The following is a 17034-nucleotide window of genomic DNA, read 5'->3' as shown; positions in this document are numbered from 1 at the left end:
CTTCTCTGAGAAATCGTACTTTATCTGATGAACAAGATAAAATGATTTGTTGTTTCAGTGAGCTTTCATGCAACTTCTGTCCTCACTCGGAAATCTACATCTTGGAAAATCTTTCCTAGAGGCTAGAAAGCGTCTTGATGAGAGATTGATAGTGTCTTGGTGAGAGATTCTGCTGTCAGTAAAAAAATAAAATCAGATTTTTAAAACAAATGAATATTTTTATGACTGTGATGCTAGGAACTCCACTGCAAACACAGCAAATGTAATGGAAAGAGCAGCATCAGCTTAGATTTCACATGTAATGAATATGCAATACCTGTGGAGTACAGGAAACAGCCCGTGTTTATTAGCAGCACTTGACATCTACTCAGTTGTCCATGATTATTATTCACGATGCAAGCAGATTTAGTTTAATAAATGAGATCCCTACAAGCCGCCCATCACTAGGCAGAGGGTACACATGCAGAGGGCCACACGACCTCACCCCTCTTCAAACCCCTCCAACATACTCATAGGTAGTACTGAGGCCTAACAAAAGACTGAATTGGCAAGCCAGAGAGGTATAGCCAATGACTTGATTTAGTAATTCTCATTTAAATCAGTTCTAAAGACTAATCAGTTATTAAAAGAAAGCAAACAAAGTCTTGAAATTTTCAGTGACAAGCTGCTTGATACTGACACCTTCTGAAGAGACGCAAACTGTTCCCAAATCCTACCAGGATATTGTATAACTTTGTTTTATTCAAAAGTGAAGAATTTACCAGACTTCAGTTTATCACTCTTAGCCAGGTACTTTAGCACTGGTGTCTCATAAAACTGAGAAGACAGATTTCAGTGGTGATGCTGCTGTTTAAAGAAAAAACTTCACATTCCTGCCTTGTTTCAAACACTGTTCTGGTATTATTCATTTTGAGACAAGGGAAGAGATGGATAAAAGCCAAAACACAGAAGTTAATATATAAAGAGAACTTGGACTTGTGGGGCACAGTAAATAAAGTAGTTTCTGGGAAATTAAAACAGCACAATACCACACAGAGTGGGAACTTTTGCTGGGCTTTTGGGGGCATTTCAAAAAGAAACTGACTCAAGAATGACACTTAGAGAAGCTCCAGCTTCAGAGACATAAAAAGCAGCTGTGAAATTTAAAGGACCCCTAAACAATAGGGTCACACAGGAAAGATGAAGCATCAGTAGGTGACAAAGTTTCACATTCTCTTCATCAGGCCATACTGACAAATATTAAGGATCATCGTAGAAATCTGGTGAAGGGAAAACCTTAGATTTTCTGAAGATACAGAAAAAGAAAAGCAGATGGAACAGAGAATGATTGTGCTGACACAAAATGCAAACTCAGACTGCACCACGTTCACAGTCATACCAGGGTTACGTACATCAACTGAACAGACTGCACCTCGAGACCCGGGTTATCGAAAAGACTTAGCCCTCTCCAGGCTGCACAAGCTCTATGGCACAGGATCAGACCCCACGGGAGCTACTTTCCATGCAAGAACCAAAAGGCAGATTCCTCTGTCAGTCTTATCTCTGTTTTTTAATCAAAACTTTGTTCTGATGGAACGTCTCCAGCTCTCTGACTGATGACTATTACTTGACTATTGCTATTAATAGACAGAGCCAAGGCTTTGTCTGGAATATGCTGGCACAGCTCCATTGAAGTTAATGGAGCTACCCTGATTTACAGTGAGAATTTGGCTCTAACTTTTCACAGTTATGTGTAGAATTTAAATAGCAGCTGAGCTTTGGTTTATGTACGTCTATGAAAGTACTCTCTTGGCTTCTTAGACCACTGTTTACCAAGATCTCTTTTTCCCAGTTATTTCAGACTGTTGGAAGCTATCTGTGATTTAGAGTGAGGTCAGCAACATAATGAAGAATTTATATTTCCAGGTTTTACAATGATATGAGAAATAATGGAAAATATAATTTCAGTATCCTAGAAGATCAAGAATGGCTAACTGAAAAAAAGTAGCACAAACACTGAGTCACTGTTTGTACAGGGGTATAGGAAGATGTTACAGCGCACAGGACATTCCCTCCTCTGTCTGCTCCTCTTTTTCAGTCTTTCCTGTTTCCTCTCTCTAGCTATCTGCAGCCTTTCCTTCTAGCCAGTGGTGGAAGGACCAGGTAAGTAAAAGAACATTTTCCCCATTTGGTGTCCTGTTGTCCCATTCTTGTCATGGTTCTCATTCTGCATAGCTATTTTAAGTTTGCAATTTCAGATCTTTGAAGTGACTAGAAAATTATAAGAACCAAAATAATGCAGAGTTCTCCAGAACTCTCCCCTAAAATTTAAATAATATGATAACGAAACACATTGTAAGGAAAACCTATTTCTTTTGGGGAATCTATTCCCTAAACCCTGGAAGAATTGTGTGAAAATTACCTTCCTTTTCACTTATAAAAGAAACATGAATTTGCTTAAAACTCAACTGACATTAAAAATGATGCTATTGTTTTCCTAATCTGGTAGTTAGCCAAGCACCCACATGGACCACGCTGTCTCTGGGTATTAGAAATGTCCTGGCAAGCCTATAATACCCAGCTTTGGAACAACGTGCACATTCCAGCCAAGCTATCAATGTTTTCATTGTACACCCCTGAGAACAAAAAGAAAAATGTTAAATTAAAAGTTTATCAGAACCAAGAACACCGGAAGATACAGGGAAGCATATTAGCTATATGTCATTCCAGATGCCCAGAGAATAAAGCCACTAACAACCCATTCAGATCCAAACTAGATTAAAGCTTGACTTCCATTTACTTTGATATTTATTATATTTACTACAGCATTACCTAGGAAACCCAACACAGACCACAGCCTTCTATGCAAAGCACATGCAAATACATCACATACCATCTTTTCTCTATAGGTTTTACAAACTAGAAAGATGAGACAAACAAAAGCCTGGTAGAGAAACAGTCTCTACATGGAAAGTAACCTGTCTAATGCTTCACAGTAGGTTGATAGCCAAGGAAGAACAAAACTCAGATGCCACAGGATGGTACGTGTACTAGGCCAGCCTATCTATGGTCTAAGATAATGATGTCTTATGTCTCATAAAAAGATTTGTTCCACAACTCTACTATAATAAAAAAGAGGAGGGAGRAGGAAAAAAAGTTTGTGGGAGAGCAGTGGAAGGAAATGTACCCTGTTATTGTCCATGCTGTACCTTTTTTCAAATTAGGTATGAGCAAAGTACATTAAAATTTCGACTTCCCTCAGACATTAAATACAGTCTGAGTATTCAGCACAGGTTCTAGTCCTAATGAGGTCTATGGGCTCTTGCAGACAGCAAATATCAGTCGCTATCTTAACATCTTAATTGCAGGAAAGGTGTTTTCTATTACACAATCTTGAACTGCTTGCTATCATCTTAATAGTCAAAGCCTTCAAGTCTGTGGCAAATTACCTCTGTACAGAGAAAAATCAGTGTCTCTGGGTTGCAGTCAGTTAACAAGTTACCCTTCCTTTAAGGACAGTTTTCTTCTACTTGTAGCTTGCTCTTATTCAACCTCATTTAAATTGTATTAGGTGCCGCGAATTCATTAACTTATCTGGAATTCTGTAAAAGATGTTATCCCAATTCTCATCCAAACAATGAGGGAAACTATCAGAAACACCTGGATGATTTGTACTTTCACTATTAGAAATCTTGCTACTTTCAGTCTTCTTAGAGAGTCCAATGAATCTTGACTTTAGAGTCTTAGGCCTTACAGGTAAGATTATCTTATCTTAAACTTGAGCAACTTCCCTTTGCCTGGGGAACTTCTCAGAAGCAAGTTTTGCATTCAAACCTGAAAAGTGAGGCAAACTGTGCATATTTGGTAGAAACCAACAGAAAAAAAGTTATTCCCCATGTATATAGTGGATGGGACAAGAAATAATTAGCCTAAATTGCAGCAAGAAAGATTCATGTTGCCCCCTAAAAAAGACTTTCTGGCAATAAGGGCTGTGAAGCACTAGAATTGATTAGCTATGTCTTGACACAGAAATTCTTTGTGACTATATAAGGCAAATATGTGACAAGAATGACATATACACAGCTGATCCTACCTTGAAGAAGAAAAAATGGACCAAATGTGACCTCTTGAGTTCTCATCTTGCTCTGTTTTCCAGGATTTCATCATCAAAGATGTTCCTCCAAAACACTCCAGAGACTAAGGCAACACACTGCAAACATTTTGGCACGTGTAAAACTTCATAGGTCTATTTCTGCAGGATAAAACTGTTTTAGTAAATAAATGGTGCCATGGAAATAAAGGGAAAAATACACCTATTAATCTGCACCAAACTACAATATGCAACTGTTCTCCAAAGAACGTGAACACTGTGTGAAATGCAAAGCAAACACTGTGACTAAACTACCAATATTATGTCATGTACATGTTTGTGAATGATCTGTTTCTTATCAAGGAGTAAACAATTAATGTAAATATTAGCCTGCATTCTTCAGATTCCAGTGGGTTGCACAGTCTGCAGCACCTGATCCATCTGTTTCATAGGCCAAGAGATCTAATCGCAACCAAAAAGTCATCTGTGAGATTCTTGCTTTAGCAGGCAATCTCACTGGCTATCTCAGGGAAGTCCAGAGAGGCTAGTACCTTGGAGAAGCTACAGAGTCTCTGGTATCATAGATCCCTTTGGTAAGGCATCAGTGTTGCAAATCAGCAGTCATATCCATAGGCTTCCCAGATCTCCATCCAGGACTTTCTGGACAGAAATCTATGCACATGCACTTCACAGATGACCTATACATTCTCAGTGAACGTATCTGTTATTTCCAGACATCTCACATCTCAGTAAGAGCTGCTCCTTTGACCAGACTGTGAAATATCCAGAAATTCCAGACTAATGTCTGAAGTTTTCAAATTCCATTACTTTCACATGATTTAGAAAAGGATTAGGGAAGGAGAAGGATAGCACATCAAGGAAAATGGACTGTATGGTCATCTTTATGCCTAGCATTTCTGAAAAATCACCATTTATTTCTTAGCTTCCTCTAAAATGAATAAATAAATCCTTTTTTTTTTTTTAATTTATAATCAACAATTTTATGCATTAGAAATTTCTTTAGGTTTAGGACTTGACTTATCAGAAAGCAATGTAAAAGAATATATCGGATGACATATCCTTGAGATGACTGGAAAAGAAACCATACAGTCTGACAACTATTTTTCTTGCAAAGGTTTCTAAAGACCCTAAAAACCAGACTTCTCATTGAGTGTAATTTCCAAAACTATTTTACTGGTAGCTGTCAAAACATTGTCAAGGATGACACATATGAAAACCTGAGGACACACTTGCAAGGCCGCCCACTGAGGGCCCAATTGGAAATCTATCCTGCTACCGAAAGCTACAGGAAGTCAAAGTGCCATACATTCTCCAAGGAGGGCCTAAATTGGATTTGGATTAAATTTATACCTCATGTGCRCAGAAATCAACTTCACCATCATTTGTTAAATATAAACATGTCAAGTGAAAACCACAGATACAGATTTTAGGCTTTCTGGAGCCATGAAAATGTCTTCAGTAAATTAGAGGATGAAAATAAGGATCCAGCTCAGTATCTCTTATTTTGGATGAATCTTCCTAAACTTCCTTACTCAAATGATCCCTAGCTCTCTACAGAAGGAAGTGATTCCTATTGAGTCAGAGCTTTGCTTGAGCAAGGATGGCAGAACTGGTCCATTGTGCGCCTTCACTGGAGTCATTTTGCATCACCATTACTCCCTAATCTATTAAACACCAAACACTTCTTTTGGTTTCTACCTCAAAACACTTCCCAAGAAAATGCATTTATCAGAAATCACAGCCTCATCCCAAATGCATGCATCTTTTCTACTTCATCCCTTTTAACTCATCACAGTCTTCCTTCTCCTTTTCTTCTCTCTCTCTCTCTCTCTTTTAATGTCTGCAGGAACACACTCAAATATTTCAAGGGCATTAAAGAACTAGAGAAATTAAAGAAATCAAAATTTCAGAAAGAACAAATGTTAATGATACTGTTTAATTTTAGATATATGCAAGTTCAGTATGAATTTAGAATATATAATCTAATATCCTAGAGTACATAAAATTCAAACTAAATAAAAAGCCCTCATGAGCTCCTCCAGGAGCTTATTCCTCTAATAAGTCTAAGAGTAAGACTGAGCAATTTAGTGCAGAAAACTGCTCCCCCCATGTCACACACACTTGACTCAGTATAAGCAGTGAGAGAAAAGAAATCTTGACCGCATCACAACACCTTCAAGGACTACTTTCTCTGATGGATGAGCACAGTTTACATATATTTTAACAGACAACAAGGAAAGAAATTCAATTTCCAGGGGAAGGGTAAGCTGTAACCTCAAATTTCAGATCACATGCTAGCAGATTAGTGGTAAGGTCAGTCTCAGAAGATGCTTTCTAGCTTCTATCTCATCAGCTGCTTGCCAGTAAGGTTGTCAGAGAAACATCAGAAAAAAATTCTCATAAGTCCCTTTTACCTACTGATTCTATTGAGCTTTCCACATCTTAGGCACCAAGTCAAGTTGACAAGGAAGGAAATGGGCTTCTAAATAGGTGAAATCTGGGATGTGGGCTGAGCATTTCCTTCCACTGACACAAATTCACATGTGGCTTGACTTCAGAATGAATAACAGTAAAAACAGCTTCATGCTATCTGTGGAAGACTAACAAAGTTTTAAAAATACGCCCATTATTAACTGACCATAATTAGAAAAATCCAAGTGCTTGTAGCAGGCAGGTCCTCTCACAGACAAATATCCCAAACCAAATGTCTTCACAGCATTTTATGGATCAGAATCAATTTGGAGGGGGGCTTTTACTAGAGCTCTGGGTGAAGAAAAAATCTCCTTAAAATTAAGAGTGAGAGCTGGCTCACTGAGAAATGCCATAAAGCCATCTTATCTTTTGAAGAATAGTGGTTTTCTGGCAGCTATGTACGTTTCCTTCTGTTATAGTAGAAAACTACTCTCAGAAACTTAATGGATGACTCTTTCATTATGGTCTAAGAGGCCCAGGCAGAAAAATTTCTCTGTACTGTAATTATGTTTTCCATAGACAAGACTGCCATAAGAAAGAACTTTCTTGCTGCTCCAGTTCTAGAAGGGCCTGATCCAGAGGCACCAGGATGGGTAAGGGGTAGTGGTCCAATTCCTATTTATTCTAGTAATGATACCATATTGTGAATGCAGATCCATTGGTTCTAGGGCTACTAAAATTATGGCATTTAGATTTAATAAAGGTGTATTAAGCAATTTACCTTCTGCTCCTTAAATGTAACAAAAAAAATCTACTGAATTTAGTGAGCTTTAGATTGCGTATTATGAATTTCATTGATCATGCAGAAACATTCACACTCCACTTACAATATTCCCAAAGTCATTCCCTATCTAACAATTACCTTAATGTAAAACTTTGGACAAATAACCTTATCAGAGATTCCAAAAGCATCTAGAACATAAGGATAATATKGCCAAGCTGTTACATCCAGTTTCTCCTAGACAACAGAAGAGCAGAGTAATCAGCCTGCATTACTTAGAAGATTTCATAACACAAAACATATGTAGGTAAGAGACTGAAGACATGAGGAAAAAACAGAGAGAGATATGGCAGAGAGATTACAACTCAGTTCCACCAACAACACAAATAGTAACTTTAGTGACATTAAGAAGATTGGCCCTGAGACCAGGAGATTTTGTTCTACATCTACTGAAGAAAGTTTTTCTCCTTGTGTCTGAGAGTTTATTGTGCAAATATTCTATCATTACCAGAAGTAGTACTTGCCGTACTCTACTCTGKGTCATCCAGGCTTTCAGAGAATTTCATTGATTTTCATATAATCCCTATAAACTCATTATGAGGACACTACTTACCCCCATTTTTCAAACATGGAAATTGAACCATAAGCAGCTAAATAAAATCACTTCAAAGTTGCACACTGTGAAGAGAACCCAGCACTATTGTCTCCTGAGCACTTAACTATGGGTTATTTTTTGAATAATTTAAAATAGTAATAGTTTCTTTAAAATTAAAATGTTAGCTTTACCATTATTTCATAGCACATTGTCAGTCTAAAATGTAACTAACAAACAATGTTAGCACTTCCATTTTCTTCCATRCAAATTAAGGATGATGGATTAATAYTAACTGATTTGTTATTAAAGAAATCTGTTACCTTTTTAACATTCTTATTTTGACACAAGAAGCAAAAAATACCTTTTCCAGAGGACGTCTGTTTACAGTCTAGTTCATCCAAATGTTAAATACAGTTGTGCCTGCTTTTGGGCTGAGAGTGACAGAGTTGTAATATCCATTTACTACAGCACCTTCCACTAGAAGAAAAACACCAAATGTATACAAGATATGTATTACATTAGACTGATCCATTCCTTTGACAAGTATTGTACTTAAATATTTYCCCATATACTTAATCTGGAAAAAATTCATAAGCATTTATCCTTGCTTCCACTACACATTGCTGCCACTGGTTTCATAACAAACCATAAGAAACTGTATTGGTAGTTAGAACTAATCTGAATRTATCTATTAGTTAATTTCTATTAGGACGGGCTTAATCATGAGCTGCAAGCTACTCAGAATCACTAGCAAAAATTAAATACCTCTTTACTTTTGCAAATAGCATTCAGACATACTGTAAAATTGACAGGAGATCTGGGAAGAAAAAGATCGATAAAAGGATAAATTTCTCTCATCCTCAGAAAAAGGCAGTGTTTAGTGCAATAATGAGAGACTTTAACAATTTAGTTAATGTCAGGCCAGCTACTCAACTTCCTGGAGCAAGTGAATATTTCAGAGAGCAGTGGAAGTTTCACTTAGTTTGCATGGTTTGCAAATAAACTAGAGAGTGCAGTAGTGATTACATATCTGTAACACTTCATACTGTTTTAGCTTTCACTCAAAGATTTCAGATAACTGTAAAATTAGTAACTTAGCCTTCTAGTGCTGTATGAGATTAGGCTCTGTTATTAGAAGATAATAGGATTGCACATGCATTTGTGTACTTTATTTCAGACTTTCTTTTCAAATGTGCCAAATTACTGCTGATGGGATCAGGCCCTTTTTCCATCTGCTCAGCAAAGCAACATCCTCTGCAGCTAGCTTCTCCATCAGCTGAGTACTACTGCAGAGACTTTGGTGGCGTGCAATTCCTTCTGGCTGATTTCCTCTACTTTGCAGTAAACACAGAAATTTCCCACCACATTTCCTTCTCCAAGCTTATCTTATGCAGAAAGTCTCTGTCCATTGCATTTGTCCGATAGGAAGGGTGCATAGCTGTGGTGCTATGACTAGAACGGAAAGATCATAGGTTACTCAGTAGTTTGTATTCAGACAGAAAGGTGCAAGTTCCTTCAGATATGGCTTCTACACGTAATTTGTTGTAGGGAAACTTCCCCTTCAAGTTCCCAAATGAGTCATTTATAACCTGAATTTCATTACCAGCTTTGAAACTAAAACAATGCCTGTATTTAAGGATCATTAAGAGTATTTGTATCAAGTTAACTATTTTCTATGTAAAAGTTGCTCTCTCATTGTCAGACTTCTTACCTTCTCTATTTAACATGTACCTAGATTTTCTTTATTTTGCACACAAATGCACAATTTCCACTCCAGTGATAATGCAGAGCTCCTGTGTTTTGTATTAGTCTGATTATTGTACCAGAAATGACTATTAGACTCTCCACATCGACATCTTACATGAGGTTGTTCCCTTATGCACTACAGAACACTAATAATTTTAACATTTTTGACATTACAATTTTCTGGTATAAATTCAGTTCTGCCCTTGTTCAATTATTTGGGCACTTTCACATGTTCCCCTGTGAAAAATTTGTCTTTCTCRCTCACAGATATACAAGATAATCCCTGATGTTTGGAAAGCCTCATGTAATCTATATCCCTAAGGCTTCTTTGAACACTAGGTTAAACATTGCAAAATGTTGTTTTAATATTTTCCAAAATATTTCCTGTTCCTTCATCCGTTTTCCTGCTGACTGTTACAGAATAGGTGTCTTTAAATGGGAGCAAACTGGATGAAATCTGAGAGCTGAGTTGGTCCTTGGTGGGGAGAAAGGACCAACAGAAAACATGATGCTTCCCTGTGCTTTGCTGCACTCTCCCTCCTGCCAGGACTATGTGTGTGCTTGCRGTGTCTCTAGTCATCCTTCCTTTTATGCCACCAAGAGCTCTGCCTACCCACCTCCCATCAGAGGTGTGGGGGCTGARGGCAGACTCTGCTCCTCCTGTTTTGGAGAGACCTTGCAAACAGCTTGCAAACTGCTCCCAGCCATGTACAGCACACCCAAGCGCACCTGGAAGTGTGTAACACTACCCAGACTCTGTATTAAGCTATACATAGGGTTCTTGGACCTCACAGGATATCCTCCAGCTGCTCTAGGACGTATTTTCAGGGTCATTGGCTAGATAAAAGAAAATCTGCTTGCAAGAAGAGAGTGGAGACAACAAAATATACTATGAGCACACCCATCTGCAGCCTTCAAACATACGCACTTAGGGTCTCAGAGAACCTCTTCCTCTCCCCAAACATACATTTTTATATATGGATAGGGAGCAATTACTTAGGCCCTGGATCAGCAGAATCAYTGCTTCACCAGATCTACAGCAAACAGGGTACTAATATAGAGCAACCAGAATGTTCTTTTCATTCTTTGTCTACATAAAGTAGATATACATATAGGCGTCACAGCAAGTGATTAATTACAGACAAAGAATATATAACAGATACAGCCATCTAAAATATGCTCATGCATTGAAACCATATTTGATTTGAAACCAAACTTCTAGAGGTTCAAATTACCTTTAGAAATCTGAAGGTATATTTACAGTAAATATAACTAGTTTACATTTTCTACCTCTAGCTTTCTCTTTAGAAAACCAAAGCCAAAGCTTTAGGTGCACATTTCAACTATGTCTGGAAAAAAAAAATCTAAAAGACTGTGGAAAAAAATTGTAAAAAACAAAAATTGAAATGTTTTCATCGCAACCCGTACAGTGTCACAGATGTGATTTTCCAAATTGCTTACCTGGGCTGTCATGTGATTGGGATGCCTCAGAGATAGCAGACAACACTACATAGATCAGACATTAAAGCTGCACAAGTAATTTTGATATAAAATTTCTCTGCCTAGCTTATGGAAATTGCCCTTTGGTTTATTACATTCCATCACGCATAGTGTTAAAGTTGCATGGAAAAGGAAGAAAAGCAAACAGCAGGCACAGCTATTTCATTATCTCACTGGTCAATTATTAACTATAGTTCTTTTTCTGCCCAAGTGTTTGGCCACTGATCATAGCTCCCGTGTGGCCAGAGCTGAAAAATTCCATGAACCTGAGGCTGCAGCGGAGAGAGCGGATGAAGCCCTTGTCCTCCTCAGGACCCAGACAGCCTGTTCCCATTTGTCTCACAGACACGTAATTATCCAAAGAGGATCCCTTACTCTGTTGCACCTTGTCCTCTGCTGTCCCTAGACAGGGGTTACACTATGTCGGCCAAGAGCCTTTGCTCTGGTGAATGTATTTCTAGCCTTAGCTCAATGGCAGCCCAGAGGAGCATTACTAGATGAAAATTTAATTAAATCCAACAGAAAGTAGTTAGACTTCATTTCCTTGAAAAGTTATGCACTACTCTCAGTGAGGGAAAAAAAGGACTGTACAATAAGTGTCAGACAGACAACTCAAGGGAACGTATCTTCCACATACTGCAGGTTTTTTATCATGTTTTATTTGTAAAACTGCACAGAAGGCATGCAGATTGAGGCTCAGATCARTTTTGTACAACTCTGAATTGATTCAAAGCTCTGCAACAAATTCCTTCTCACCTTCAAACATGATCAATTGAGCATGATGTTATAACATCCTTATCTGGTGAGATAATTCCCACTACTTTCCAGCTGAGCTTAAAAATAAGCTGATTTTATGCCACTATTTTTCTTCTCCAAATAAGAGGTCAACAGGATAATTTCATGCAGGCAACAATACTCAGATGAGTTTTTATTCATAATCTCAAGCAAAAACTTGGAATTCTTTCCAAATTTGCTACAGAAATAATCTGCTTGCTTATGGCTAGATTCAGTTTTTACAGTAAAGTAACTACAATATAGTAGTGAGAAGAAGCAAAATATTCTCTGGTGGGATTCAGATTCAGCCTTTGTTTTTAACTGGTTTCACCACACTTTTCAGGCAGGTGATGATACCAAAAAGCTTAGACTCCATTCCTATGCTACTGAACAGGAAAAGCAGGAGAGTATAGGGATCATTTCGACAGGTAAACCACGCCAGTCTCTGAAACTGCACATCTCGGCATAAGTAGAATACAGGAGCCTTCATATCACTGTTTCCAAATTATTCATTTAACCTGTGTTTGAGATATTTCTGCAAGCAGCAATCTGGGCTCCTCTTCAAAATTATGTATATACATAGGCCACTATTAGCCTAAACTTCCCCCCCACACACATAGCCACAATGTATTATGTGATCAGTAACTTGAAGAGTATAGAGAATAGTTCCCTCAAAGTTACTCAGTAACTAACTCAGTGTTTAGTCATTACATTTAATAATGTTTTCACAAAGCAGTTACGTGGTATCTGATCTCGAGTCAAGTGTTCTGAAACATCACGAGGAACGGACCATTTCGAACGGCCCAAGAAATGAGTAATGTTGTGCTATGCGATGCCCACTTGGAAGAAAGAAAAAGCAGCTGAAAAATCTCCTCCTCATGGAGATACACATGGGTCATACACAAAGTTCTTGTTTGGAAACAGAACTGGTGACACTGGTTGTAGTTTCTTTGCCCAGGACATTTTGTGTACTACTTCTGTGCTAGTAAATTTTGTACAGATATGTCAGAGATGACTGACTTGTTAAAGTGCTGTGGATAAAAAATATGACCTTGGTCTTACACAAAAAGTAAAGATTAAAATGTAGCATAATGAAAGGAGAAAATACAGAAAGCCGAAGTCATCGTTCTACCATCCTAAGCCTTAAGAGGTCAGTCCACCAGTTCTTGCATCTCCCAGACCCTGGGAGGATGGTTGAATTCAACTGTCAGGCTACTACTTTGGTTTAGTTCCTGATTTGCCACAGACCTTCTACATAAGTCTCAATCTAATGTAAAGGCCAAAGCTTAAGACATTTAAACATACCAAGATTAAGACAGTGTCTAACAAGTTTTCCAGATATAGAACATCACTCAAATTCTGTCTGTGAATTAGTCTGGGCAGGAACCTTAAAGGCATGCAGGCATCAAACTTTTGCTGAGTCCAAGTACTTCTCAGGTGTTTTTTGCATGTAAAATGGAGATAAACAATACTCTTCATGCCAAGCTGTTGTGAAGATAAATCCATTAAAAACTGTGAGCCTCACAAACTAAGGCCCTTTTGACCTGATGGTACTGAGAGCTTCTGCATGGCAGGGTGTGTCAGCARTAGCTCAGAGCAAACAAGCTGAAGCTTTGCAAACCAGAGCAAAGCCTAAGAAAATCAGCCCTGTGGGCACAATATCAAGTAACTTAGACCTCTAAACCAGTGGAAGTTTTACTAATAAGTACAATAATTGCATTTACTTTTTACAAAACATAAATCATATGCCTCCAAATGCTCCCAAAATAGAGAACCTTGTAAAGAAGTTATTAAATAATACAAATAGTTCACAGCTCTAACGATTTGTATCTCACAATGGTAGATTGTTTCAAGGCTGGATTCATCTGTATTACAGATGTGGAGGACTATGCAGCCACACTTCCTCCTAAAACCTTAAATATGCAACACACTAGGCAGAGCTAATAAGGATCAGGGCTAGAGCTCCTTTAGTGCCCCAGCTTCCACAGTAAATCCGTGTTTTACATGTATTAACAATTAAACTTTCATGCCGCCTTTGCATGAAGTGCTGTAGGTTTGGGCTAAATAGCTGCCCTTTGCTCTGTCCTCAGGCACAGCCACCGGTGGGTCAGAACGATGCAGCTGTTTGACATCGCACCAGTTTAAGACAGAAGTAAGGGGGAAAACTCTCCCGAGAAGCGAGGGTTAAGCACAGCCCTGCTCTGACTTAAACGTGACAAAGTTTCCTGACTAATAATGATTTAATGAGATGTGACAGAAAGACCCCAAAAGAGAGAATTTACAGCCAGTCTTGGCAATTGAAAACATTACAATACATTAGAAACAAGACAGCAACATTATTCTTGAGTCACTCAGACACAAGCACACCAGCTATTCATTCATCACCACTAACAAGTTGCCAGAGTATTGCCAGGAGATCTATAAGTCATGAAAAAACACTCACAAGATTGTTATCTACAAACTTACATGGTAAGGGTCAGGGATAAAAACAAAGGATTTTGTAAAAACAACAGAGCTGGGATTTGTTTTATTTTTCTTTGGGTTCCTAAATACTTTTAGATTTAGATTATATTTTCATGCTCTTCACAAGCAGAAATATTGATTTACACAGTGGATTTCTTAATTGAGAACTAAGATTTTCAGGGAACCCTTAAACTGCTAATTAAAACACTTAATAGGGTATTAGTATGCTTGGAAGTGTTTGGGGATGTTGCAGTTGACTTAATCTGAGATGAAACTACAAGAGTAATTTTCTCTTTCCTAAGCAGGACTAAGAATTGGGTGCACAATAACTGCCAGCAGTGCTCCTACTCTAGAAATAGTTTTGAAAATAAGTCAAAAAGGGGTATAACGGCAGCCTGATATCAGAGACAATTATTGAAAAAAAGAACAATGAAAAATGTTTTGGTTTTGTTGTGATTTCTAARCTTCTCAGGAGTTCCACTGTCCTAAGAGACTATTTCACAGCAAAAATCTTATTTTTGCACAAAGGAATCAAACTTCTTCAAAATACAGTTTTGTTTTAAGCCTGTGAGAGACAACAGGAACACYTCTTATTATGTTTTAAGAAATCCTTCACTCCTAGTTGATAGAGTACTTACTAGCATCCTGCAATCCAGTTCTCAGCACATCTCACTGTGGATCTATTTTTTTAATGCATTATGTTAGAGGATGGGATAAAGCATCATTTGCGATGGTCCTGGACCTGAAATGAGTTATGAGCCTACAGCTGAGCAAAAGGAACTGCTATTATCTCAGGTGACATGACTAAAACCAAAGTTTCTACACCTGTAAACTGTAGTGTAGAGTGTCAAGACCAAAATAGCTGCTAGCTACCTAWATTGCTGCCAGAGGAAACTAAAGGTCAGCTCTGCACTCCTGCTAGTGTTCCCTGAGGAAGATTTGGGGGAACTTTTGMGCACCCAGGATTGAGAATACTCATCCAGGATGTGCTCCATTGAAGAGGGGATGGTCCCACCTCACTACACAGCCTCATAACATCTTTTGGGGAAGAAAGCCAGYTTGAGCGGAGGGCACTGGACTCTCATGACAAAAGTTTCAGTAGTTGGCATGAGCATACCTTTCCTTTCTGAACACTGCCACCACTACTGCACAAAACTGAAAGCAGAAAAACAATAATCAGTATTTCAGCCCGTATCTTACCTCTCAATGCTACATTATAGATCTTTTGCCTAAACTGGACATCACTAGGACACATTCTGTACTCACGTACAGCTCCTACAGGCACTGACATATCCTGGTGGGTATATTATAGAAAACACTAGCGATGGGCAACAAATGAGAGCTCTGCTCACAGTTCACTTGTATTTCACACTTGGCCATTGCTTTTTCAGTAGTGGCTGCACAATAGTAACATCACACAAATGTTTACAAACTGTACATATATCACTTATGTTCAAACAGTGAAATACTTGCTCATAGCCCTGAGAGTCTACTCTCACCTCCAAATACAAACTGGTCATTTTTCACAAGCTCCCACCTGCTTTCCCAGGTTTTTTTCTAAATGGTGGAAAGTGAAAGTCAAAAAGGGAAGCAATGCAAATGTAAACAGCAAATGCTACTTATAAAAGCCTCAAATCACTCAGTGGTGTATTACCTTTAAATGTTATTTTCATTACTTGGCATCAACTGGGATACAGATGGCTGCTCAGAGTTACCGGCTTCAAAAACTAGGTCGATGGTGACACAGATATAAAATAAAAATGCTGGGTTTCACCCACCAAAACCATCCAAATAGCAGCAGCCCAAAGGACAAAATAATGTTCAGAAAACTCATTAATCACAGACTTCACAGGTGTGGTTACACTGCAGAGTAACCAAACTAGTTAGYAGGGCAGAGAGGACTCAGAGACTGTATTATAGATACACATTCACTACTTCTCACCAGAATCTAGTAATTCCTATGGGAGTTAATCCCTCTGCATGACATTACAACACACAGTCAATAGTTTTTCAGCATTTGTTATGATTTAGTTAGTTTTCTTTTTTTTAACACTATATAGATGAAAGGCAGTATTAAACAACTACTACTGTACTAAGTTTTACATACATGCCACAGGTCAGAGATAGAGGCTTCAGTTTTTATTCAGTCCCTGATCTCATACAAAGTGTTTTGCATGCAAAACAACTTACYAAGGTTTCCTTTAGCTCACAGTTTGTTTGTTTGTTAAGATTGTTTTCCCAGTTCACTGCAATATAAACAGCTGCAATGAGTAAGATGTTTTGCTGTAGTGTGGAATGGAAACAATCAGCTGTACACAGRGGGAAAAGAAAGCAGGATTGCCAAGAATTACCACAAATTATTAATGTCACCAAATGCTTTGYACTGTGAAACCACAGCCACACTTCTGGTGACACAAATCTTCATTGGGAGTTTTGACCAAATAAGGTTACAGGACTCATCTCTAGTAAAATATATGACTGCAGATCTTTCAGTCAGAACAATCAATCATATTTCAAAGTCYCATTAAAAAATAAAACAAATTTTACTTGAGCAAGGTTGCCAATTGATACCATGCTGTAAGCACTTGTTTCTCTACATCACTAGTATCCAAACTCTTTGAACCTATACGAATTTTTTTTAAATAATGTCATATACTATATTGCACAAAACTG

The 17034-nt window shown here is 38.1% G+C and overlaps 1 protein-coding gene across 6 annotated transcripts in view; it reads right to left on the bottom strand.

Moving 5' to 3' along the window:
• Positions 1-17034, bottom strand: part of SHROOM1 (shroom family member 1) — a 42578-nt gene that overhangs the window by 15273 nt on the left and 10271 nt on the right. Inside the window, exon 3 of one of the 6 annotated variants that reach the window (XM_085312747.1) lies at positions 8240-8355. The exons of 4 other annotated variants lie outside the window; for them this stretch is intronic. The gene's annotated coding sequence lies outside the window, so the exon portion shown is untranslated. Of the gene's footprint in view, positions 1-4072; positions 4232-8239; positions 8356-17034 lie in introns of all 6 variants that reach the window. One more of the 6 variants, XM_085312746.1, reaches the window with a different exon arrangement.

The sequence above is a fragment of the Rhea americana genome, unplaced genomic scaffold (assembly GCF_003343005.1).
Source record: "Rhea americana isolate MKP2758 unplaced genomic scaffold, rheAme1 scaffold_37, whole genome shotgun sequence".
Taxonomy (NCBI): Eukaryota; Metazoa; Chordata; class Aves; order Rheiformes; family Rheidae; genus Rhea; species Rhea americana.
Note: the sequence above shows the minus strand (reverse complement) of the source record. Positions and strands in the feature narration are given on the sequence as shown.